The sequence below is a fragment of the Condylura cristata genome, unplaced genomic scaffold, assembly GCF_000260355.1.
Source record: "Condylura cristata isolate star-nosed mole 26May11 unplaced genomic scaffold, ConCri1.0 scaffold00016, whole genome shotgun sequence".
In the NCBI taxonomy this organism is placed as follows: Eukaryota; Metazoa; Chordata; class Mammalia; order Eulipotyphla; family Talpidae; genus Condylura; species Condylura cristata.
In genome coordinates this window covers 30,172,145-30,182,555 of record NW_004567117.1, presented here as the reverse complement: position 1 = coordinate 30,182,555, position 10,411 = coordinate 30,172,145, and positions in this window count along the sequence as shown.

Here is a 10,411-nt window from a genome sequence, read left to right as displayed (position 1 = left end):
CCCCGCAACAAAGTTCCTAAAATGTCCCGGCTATGAGCCTCTCCATCAGCTGGAGACCCAGGTGGGTCTGACTCTCTGGGGTTCCGGGGCCCTTCCTGGCTCCCACCTGGCACCCCGGGGTCAGCCAGGGCGCTGGCAGCGGGACGATGGGAGAACACAGCTCCGCTGCCCAGCCAGGGTTTCCACCAACCTCCACTGCCCCTTTGTCCACTGCCCCTTTGTTGACAGAGAGAGCAACAAGCTCCCGCTTATGGAGGAGGTCAGGGGAACGTGATTTCAATTAGAGGGGGATCACCGAGGTCTCAAGCCAACACAGACGAGTTGTGTAACACCAGAGGCTCGGTGGCGAAAGCAGTCATTTATCCTCCCTGGAGCAGACCAGCCTGGGTTTTGCAAAAAGCCCATTGGCTGCTCCCCACCCCCACCCCCATCTCCCTGAAAGGACAGGGGGGAAAGGGCTGAAAACACAGAAAGGGTGGCTGCTGCATAATTTCTCCTCTCCCCAGGGTGTGTGAGGAGGCAATTACCTGGGAGGTGCCAGCACAGAAGATGCCCAAGAGCCAGCCTCTGGCCCCCAGGCCGACTCAACTGGTGCTCTTGGGGATTTCAAGGTTAAAAGTAAAGGAAAAGGGAGAGGCAGGCAAGTGCCTGGTGCCTGGCCCACCCTCCACCTTCTTTCTATGGGAATCCTGTCCAGGGCCAGTCTCCAGGCCCCTTCCTCCGGGAAGTCGACCCGCCCAGAGCATTCAGAGCTGGTATTGCTCAGTTCAGGCTGCACAGCCTCGCCATGGTGCTGGAGGTTGATTTGTCTCTCCAGCCACTTGTTTTAGCCCCTAGTCTGTTCAGCGGACTTTACTCCTACCGCTCCCTAAGTTCACTTCCGATACCAAAATACACCCAAAAGTCTTATATGAAGTGGCAGGATCCTTAAGGGTGCAGAGGGCATGAAGAACTAGAACTGGAGGCTTGAAGAAGGGAACAGGGAGGCAGGCCAAGAGAGCTGTCAGCCAGAGGCCGTCCCTGACGCCGGGTGACGACACTTCCATGCGAGCCTGTGACCCTAGCGGCAGCTCGTGAGGACAGTGAGTGGCACATGACAGGTGTTAGAAAGGTGGCAGCTGTCATAGTCTTAGGTGTGTGCCCACAGCTCTCAGGCTGAAGAGGCCCCAGGTGGGTTAGTGGTACAGCTAAGAGACTTCACACTGTACACTTCTTTGATTCTGAAATGTTCCTTTGTTTTAGACAGAAGGGGGTTGGAGCTACACGAGAAAGCTCAACTTAGAAAGCAACTAAATTTTCTTTATTTAAAGGAGGATCCACGGGAAAAAAGCAGGTCTTGTGATCCAGTTGCAAAGAAGTCGGAGAAAAAAATGCCCCAAAATGCAAATGGGGGGTGTGAACAGGTGTGTGTGAGTGTGTGTGAGTGTGTGTGTATGTGTGCATGAGTGTGGGGGTGTGAGTGTGAGGGTTGTGAGGGTGTGTGGGAGTGGGAGTGTGTGGGAGTGTGTGTGTGTGTATGAAGTGTGTGTGTGAGTGCGTGAGAGTGTGTCACTGCGTTGTGAGCATGAGGGTGTGTGAGAGTGTGGGAGTGGGAGTGTGTGGGAGTGTGTGTGTGTGTATGAAGTGTGTGTGTGAGTGCGTGAGAGTGTGTCACTGCGTTGTGAGCATGAGGGTGTGTGAGAGTGTGGGAGTGGGAGTGTGTGAGTGTTTGTATGAGAGTGTGTGACTGTGCATATGACTGCGTGTATGAGTGTGTGAGAGTGGAGTGTGCGTGCTGAGTGCAGGTATGAGAATGTGTGTGTGTCCACAGCATCCCAGGTGCCCCAGTGCAGAGCCCAGGCTCTAGGCTGCTGGCCCTGCTGCTAAAACATGACCTCAGCAAAGCCACTTAACCTCTGCCAAATGGGGTCTCGATATCTTTCCAAGTCACCTCACCAGGGTATTGTGGGGATCAACAGAGATAATAGATGTGGAAATACTTTGAAAAAAAAGGAGCTTGCGACCCATGCCAGCACGCGGGTGCAGCAGGACCTCCCGTGGGCGGGATGGATGGCTCACAAGCTTAAATAACAATCTCACTGCTCTGAGCCCTCTACTGCTATTCAAGTTTCCACCCAGCTGTTTTAATTGCTTCAGAATTACATGTGTACTACAGAGAACTGTGGCAGAGGATTCAGAACTCTGCCTGTCTTTTGTGCTGGTGTTGTTTTTCCCCGCTTGGAACAATGGCAAGGCTCCATACTTTGGAGTCATGGTGGTGGGGGTCACAGGGGGCATGATGTGTTCGGCACCCCCTTTGCCTTTGAGGGCTGATACCCCTTAAGTGCTGCTGTTTTCCATGCCCACCCTGCAGCAATCCACCAGGTGACATCCGTCCTCGGGCTGGGCTTTCTGACCTCTGTGCTCCTGAAATATCCCGGTATGTCCCACTCCTGACCACCTACTTCTGGAACTACCTCTTGTCTTCTGTTTCTGCCAATGCTCAAAAAATTACCCAGTTTCCATTTTATGGAAGTGCTCTTCTATATTGAGAAATGGCAGGCAGATTTATACATGGAAGGTACAAGTATATCTTAGCCCTTCGGTGGTCATGGAAGTTCTCATGCATGGGAGGCATTTCAGTAGTAGAATTCTGAGATGGTGACAAATAGATAAGAGAATAGCACCCACAAATCACCAACCTCAGGGAAGCTTAACGCTGGCCCCATAGCGGTTTTCTGATGTATGGTGCCTATAGGAACTGAGCTTGGCTGGTTCTACCAAGGAGCTCCAGCCACGCCTCTCTTCACCACTCACTGCCAGCCAATGATATATTTGCATATTGTGTGCCACCACTCACTGGCTCCATGCGTATACACTAAACATGGCACACTCCCTTATACATATCACTTCTATTTATATTGTATATGTCAGTAGAGACATAGATATATAAACATACACATATATATTATGCCAAGGCCCAAATCATCAAGTGAGTTAATCTGTAGTGTACAAATGTTTACAATAACCAAAGTCTAGTTCAGTTTCTGATTATAACACAGAAGGACAAATTTCTGATTTAAGACTCACCTTTTCACTTCTCTTGAGGACTATGAAGTGTGATCCTATGCCTCTGAATCACATACATTATCATAAACCAATATTACTTCAATTAAAAAGAAATTCATCCTATAAGCTTCAGTAAATGAACATGTCTGTATATTAAGCCACCTCAGCAATCACCATGTGTTTGCACCTCTGATTAAAATTAAGATGGTTTAATGTAATATGATTTATAAACAGAGGTGTATATCAAAGCACAGACATTATCAGTTTCATACTCTTCAGATTTAAAAGAAATTAAGTCTGATTAAAGCCAACTGTGATGAGTAATATGAATTAGTAGATCACACGTCTAAGGCGACATATTCTCCAGAAGCCCCTTCTTTCACTTATTTTCTCAAATGAGTGTGCAAGGAAAAGAATAAATATGTTCAGTATGACAGTATTCCTGCAGAAAAACTGCAGAAGTCACATGAGAAAATGCCACGTGGCAGGAAAAGGACACTGTCCCACCAACACAACAGGCAGAAGTGAACTTACAGAACAATCTGCTTAGTGTGATGCCATTTATATTCACTTAGCATCTACCTACCCTTCCTGGTGGCGCAACAGGTTAGGACGCAGTACTGCAAGCTGGCTGCAGCCGCTTTAGTGCTGGTTCAATCCCCCACCCTGGAGGCGATCAACATGGCGCGGCAGACCTCTCCTGACCCACCTGCTGCTCCCCTCAGCAGTGTGCTTCGTCCATCTGCCTGTTCTGCTCTCAGGAGAATCCTCTCACCGCCCCTGCACCTCTGGCCTATACCCCATATTTTTAAATAAATCATTTTTTAAAAATCTACACACTGTTAAGGAGATGTTTGTAAAAGTATGCAAGATAGACTCACCCATACACATCAAACTCGTGATGGGAGTAGCTTGGATCTGGGACACAGAAACAAGATGGCTGGAGAGGAGCTGGAGACAGATGAAAGAAGGCATCAATTCTACTCCAACTGTTGCATTTCTTTTACTGATAAGATAAAGCAGATTTGACACCATATTAGTAACCATCAACCTGAGTGCTGGGTACACAAGTCGTTCTATTATTTCCTAGATTTATAGAGGATATAAATATCTATAAATGTTAAGTTTTTTCTGAAAATAAAACATAAAATAAGCAGGGCCCTCCCTGGTGGTGCAATGGGTTAAAGTGCAGCTCTGTGAAGCTATCTGCAGCCACTGCAGTGCAAATTCAAACCCCAGCCAGGGAGCTGACCCACAGGGTGCATCAGACCTCTCCTGACCCACCCGCTGCTCCCCTCAGCACTGTATTTCAGTAGGTCTGCTTGTTCTCTCTCCACTCTGGTGAATCCTCTCATCGCCCATACCTCAGACCTGTACCCCAGTTTTGTATGCATAAAAATAAATTCTTTTAAAAAATGAAATAAAATAAGCAGATGAACCCAAATAAATAATTAACCAGAAGCACATATGCTGTTCACTCATCTATGTGATTTCTACCCCCCCCTTAAGGATTCATCAAATCCTATATTGCCCATGAAATCCACCTTCTACCCTACCACAGAGCTTCCTGCCCTGAATTTCTACAGTATTATGTGGGGTACACATTGGCCCCCAGATTATATTGAGCCTGGCAACTGTCACATTTTTCGCATGGCATTTTCTGTTGTCGGTACTGTGAGTCTTGCCTTCTGGTGGTATCAACACTCATGAGGACTCTTGTGCTCCTCTGAACACAAGCAAAGTTCACAGGGCACGCTTCAGTGACTTTGACGTATAAGGACACCTGTCAATGTAAAGGCATTTCCAGGACTCCAACTGACAGTACAATCCATCGCAGAAAATTCAGAATGATCAGATCTCCTTAGGGGCAGTGGTTCTCGGTGTAGCTGCCTATTTAGCCATCCGATATCCGTGAGCAGGTGACAAATGCCACCATCGTGTTCAGAGCTTTCCTTTCAGGCGCCTGGGAATGCTGGGTAACCACGAGGATCCCTGACCCTCAGCAGCCAGTTCTCAATCCCCTCCCTGAGTGCTTCTGGCCCCCACTTGAGCCCCTTGGTTGCAGCTGTGGTCTGCGTTGCCCAGGCCACCCTGCCCTGTCTGATGCCACTCTGGCTTCTGTTCCACTTGCTCCTCGGTAAATGTACATCACTTTTCTCCCTCCCTCCAGTCTTCCCTGCTATCATCAGTTGGAAGTAGCATGCCCCGATCAAGGCCCCCAAACTTTCTACTTTATCCTATATGATTGGGCCATGTTTTACATTTCTGCCTTACATGTCTTTGAGGATTGGAGCACCTTGAAGGAAAGGTCATTGAGAGGCAGCGCTTGGTTAACCGCTCAGCTCTTGGTTTTGGGTCACAGCCCTTGCCCACCTAAAACGGCAGACCAGGAAAGATGCAGTCTCATTCTAGCGTCCTCTCTGGGGCAGAAATGGGCTCTGTCCACAATGCCAGGTTACACACCTGTGTTTATCACGCCAAGAAAATCTTAGAATGTCCCCACTTCCACTTCTCCCCTCTGCCTGCCCATCCGACCCTAACCTCTGCCTCCAGGATGCTGAGTCCATACCTGAGCCTCAAACCTTAGCATACTACTCGGGGCCTAACACAGCGGCTGGTTAATCCTCTTCCTCTCCCCTACCTTGATCCCAGCTGCTATGACTAGAAGACCAAAGGCCTGCACTCTACTCGTTGGTCTTGGCATCTGTAAAATGGCCCTGGGGGCATTTCTGCGAACCCCTTCCGTGCTCAAGTTCCCTGGGCTTCCTTGTAAAGAGGGGCAAAGGCTTGTGGTCGTAACACCTGCAGATTTGTAGTCCTCACCGGCTCAGAAGCCCCTGGGGCTCCCACCTCCTGTCCTTTGTCCTTCCTCCCTCACTAGGGGCACCTAGCCCTGGCAGGGGCATTTTAAGCCCACCCAGGGACAGCAGCTCTTCTCTCCTGCCTTTGCAAGTACGCTCTTCCCTGCTGCCTGCTCTCAGCCCCTGGGGTGAGGACTGGCCAGAGTGGGCTCTATAGGAACTCGGGCTGACAGCGGGGGGGGGGGGGGGGGGGGTAGCTGGGAGGGGATCGGCTCAGTAAAGCCGTGGAGAACATTAAGCCTTTGCACTCTCACCCCCCCCCCCCACGAGATTGCTGATCAAAAAAAGGAGGCAAACAAAGACCAGTGAATGGGAATCAAATTGAGTTGGGGCAGCGGACAGATGGGGCCTGCCAGGTGCCCCCATCCCTCCTATTCATTAAAAAAAAAGAAGAAGAAGAAGAAAAGATAATCCTCCTCCTCCCCGAGGCTTTGCTAGAAGTAGGAGGTAAGGGATGGGGGTGGGGCGCTGGGCCTGGGGTCCCAGATGTTTTCCAAACCAGAGGATCCCAACCCACCAGCTTAGGAGCCCTCACCCCCAGTTAATTATCTGGCTTCTGCTAGGGACTTCTGCTTTGTATACCAGTTTGCCTAAAGTGAAGCATCCCTGTGCAGCAAGGTTGAGGAACAGAGAGGAAAGCCTTATGGGTGGTGATGCTGGAAGTCTGCCCAGCTGCTAGGAAGGCCAGTGGAGAGGCCAGGCACTGGGTCTATTCTCTACATGCCAGAAGTTGTTCCTATGAAAATCCCCTTCCTGGTTCTGTGTCTTGTCAATATAAAAAAAAAAAAAGATCATTCCCAATGGGAATTCCCCATACTCTCCTCCCTGCCCTCTGCCCATATGCAAAACCCCATGTACACCTCTAGGCACATGTGATCGTGCTTATATGCAACATAACCCAGTGGATGTTGAGAGCTTTCCAGTCACAAGGAATGTTCCTTCTGTGCCCTCACTGAAGCCCAGTAACACACGCATAAGGTGCACGGGGTTTGGTTAAGCTGTCCTAGTTTGCAGGTGAGGAAATTTAGGTGACTTCTTAGGCTCACGTGGCTACTAGCAATCCGTGCAGGGGTGTATCGTGCATAGGGCAACGTGCTCGCCTTCCTCTGCACACCTGGAGGCACGCAGCGAGTCTGTACAGCCGTGTCGGCCTTGCATCCTTCCCGCTGGTGGAGCATCACTGCTCACACGAACTTCCGTCTGCACACCTTTTGAGCACGTAGTACCCATCCTGGCAGGCACTGACTTTTGCTGTGGACTTAAGTTTCACCCTTCAAGGAACCAAACCAAATGACACAGATATGCCGTCTTAATCCCCATGATCGTTCTCAGAATCAGATTACAAATTGTTCTTGGAAAGTTGTTTGCCAGGCAGGAGAAGGCGACCCCATTAATGGGAGGAAGGATCAAGAGAGCAGCCTGAGAAATCAGGTGTCACGCTGACCTTTTGGAGCAAGCCAAGTATTCATTCTTACTATTGATTCCTTTCAAGGAAGACAGAAGGCACTTTATCTCCCAGATGTTGAACTAAGGGCAGGTCCAGCCACCTGGAGAAGCATAGACCACCATCTCCCATGGTACTAGGATGCATGAGCAATGGGCCTTTCTGACCTCAGTCTCTTAAATATTTGGCATAGACCTTGCAGTTCCCCCACTAGATATTTAGAATAAATATTGCTGTCCACAATTTTTAGAAATGAAAATTCGAACTTCACTTTAAGAAGTATACAGTGGATCTCTTGAATGAACATTGTTTAAAAAGAGAAATCCAAACTACTCCCAGAGATCATTATTCAAACATGCATTGAGCACCCACCTTCCATGGGTCTGAGGCTATTGAAGACACAGGGGATGAATTAAGTAGATGAAGTCCTTGCATGGTAAGCCTACCAGTGGGAGCTTATAGCCTACCAATGGGAACACAGCCAGTAAGTTAAGTTAAGATAAGTAGGCACAGAAATGTCCGATAATGACAAGTAGTATACACACTTAGGAGGATGCAAAGGACAAATTCATTTTGATGGCTAGGGAAGTCATCTCACAGAACATGGCACTAAGGCAAAAGCCCACATGTGAAAGTTTAGGGGAGAAACATTAAATATAGAGCAATGACCAGTACAAAAGTCAGAAATGGCCCAGCCCAAGTGAAAGTCAAGGTCAAAGACAGAGAGAGGTCAAGTCAGGTAGCCGTTGAAAAGCAGGCTAGAGAGCATCGATGGAAGTTAAGGGACATCATGGTAGTGGTGTTGGTAAACAGGGAAGTGACTGTCTGATTTGCAGTTGCATGGACTAGAGGGCCAAGAGTGGAAGCAGGAAGCCCAGTATGCCGGAGTCAAGGGAGAACTGGAGTGGAGGGGGCCAAGGTTGTAGAGGCGGAGACTAAGAGAAATGCACCAATACAAGGTGAGCACTGAGACGGCCCAAACCCAAAGCCTGGCTGGTGGATTGGATGTGCAAGCGAGGGAGAGAGAGGAATCAGGGCAACTTCTAGGTGTTGAGGTGATCCTCAGGATGAACAAAGATGTCACTGACTCAGGTGAGGAGGAAGAGCAGCTGGCAATCAAAAATCAAGTGTCCTCAGGCAAGAAAATAATAATAATAATGAACAGCTATATACCAAAGACATTTTATGAGGTGGAGGGGGGAATGGGTTCAAAAACACTGCGGGGAGGGAAGTGTACTGGACTATGGTGATGGACAATCGTATGGGTGATTTGGTGATGGGAAGCCCATGGGGATTACAACTGAGATGGAAAAATGCACAAAATGATATAAAAATAAACTATTACATTATTAAAACAAACAAACAAACAAGTGTCTTGCTTGGGTGTGAAGTTTGAGCTGTGATTAGCCAGTCCCCTGGAGGAAGAGGTAGACATTCAGATGCAGGAGTGCAGTTTCACTGGCCATGGACACAAGGCAGGTGTTTAAAGCCAAAGGGCTCAGTGAGACACTTAGAGAGTGCAGATAAAGTAGAGAAAAGGACTGAAGACTGAGCCCCAGGCCCCTTTGCAGAGTTCCTGCAGAAAGGAGGAGTTCATCCAGACTACAGGAGAACTGGAGAGTATGATATTGGAGAAGCCAAGGGAAGGCTGTGCTTCAAGAAGGAAATGGTTGACTAGAGATCACTTGCCAGATGGGTCAGAGAGGGTAAGAGCAAATACAGGATTTTAGGGTTGGGTACCCTGAAAGGAAATGATGACTTTGGCAGGAATAGTGTCCATGGGAGCCCAGTAAATGATGATAAAGGATCACTGGGGCTTTGGTGGTGGGTGTGGTGGGGTAGTATATTTTTGAAGTGGTTAGAAGCTGTACTCCAACATTCCCTCAATAAAGATAATTTTTAAAAAGTTCTGTTGCATGTGTGTGCTGGGAGTGGATGGGAGTCAGCTGGGGCTGAAGCGACAGCAGGAACAGGAAGAGGGGAGACAGACTTGACCTCCTGCGAGGTGAGTTCCTAGGAAAGAGAAGAAGGCAGATTAGAAGCTGAAATGAAATGGAGCCCTTTATAGTAAGAAGCGAAGCTCCCTCTAGCTCTATGCGTATTGCTGCTGTGAAGGATCCAGAGAGGCACAGTCACCGGTGGAGAGCGTGGGCCAGCTGCAGCCAGGACTAGACAGAGGGCCCCGTTCCTGGAGCAGCCCTTGGAGGTGTTCTCAATTGGTGTCCGGTCCTACTTTGGTGCCCTGGCACGGCGGCCCAGCTCTCAAGACCTTTGGTGGGTCCCCTCACAGGGCCAGTGTGGACAGGCCAACAGTGCGCATGACTGGGTTCTCATGCTTGAGCCTCCCTTCCTGAGGGCCCCCCAGCAGGCCGTGATCAACCACTGACAACCCAGGAGCAGCTGAGTGACCCCACATCCACAGCTTCACTGGGCTGTCTGTGGGGGCCGCCTTGTGGAGAGACTCTGGCCCTGAGCCACGAGAGACTTCACGCCAGAGCCCAGGTGGGACTGGAAACACCTCAACTCATTCCATTTCCCCTTCTCCACCCACCCCCAGCCTCAATTTCCCCTTCATAGAGAGAGAGGACACCAGCTGTTTTCCCTTACCCCTTCCACTGGGTGGTTTTAGAGGGAATGGGCAAACTCCTGCGAGTTCTAAGCTAATAATGCCCCCCGTCTCACCCCAAGACCAGCCAACAGGCTCCTCCGTGGGGCCCTTCGCTGACCATAGAAATCCTCCCATTGCACTCTCGGGTGGCTCCTTCAGGATACTTTTGCTCTGATGTTGTTCCCTGGGCACCTGATGAGCTTTTCCCAGGTTTCTCCCCTTTTTCTAAGCAAAGCCACCACCACCCACCTTCCTACCATGTGTGTTCTCTGGACACCAGCCTCCTGGAGCCAGAAGAGCCTGGCCTTCTCACCTGCTCCTTGACGTAGTGAGGCACCAGGAGACCAAGACTCGGGTTGATACAGTCGTTTAACTTCTTGAAGGTGTTATCTAAATCCAGCAGGCAGACGGTGCACCTTTCAGAATTGCGATGGTTGCTATTTTACTTGT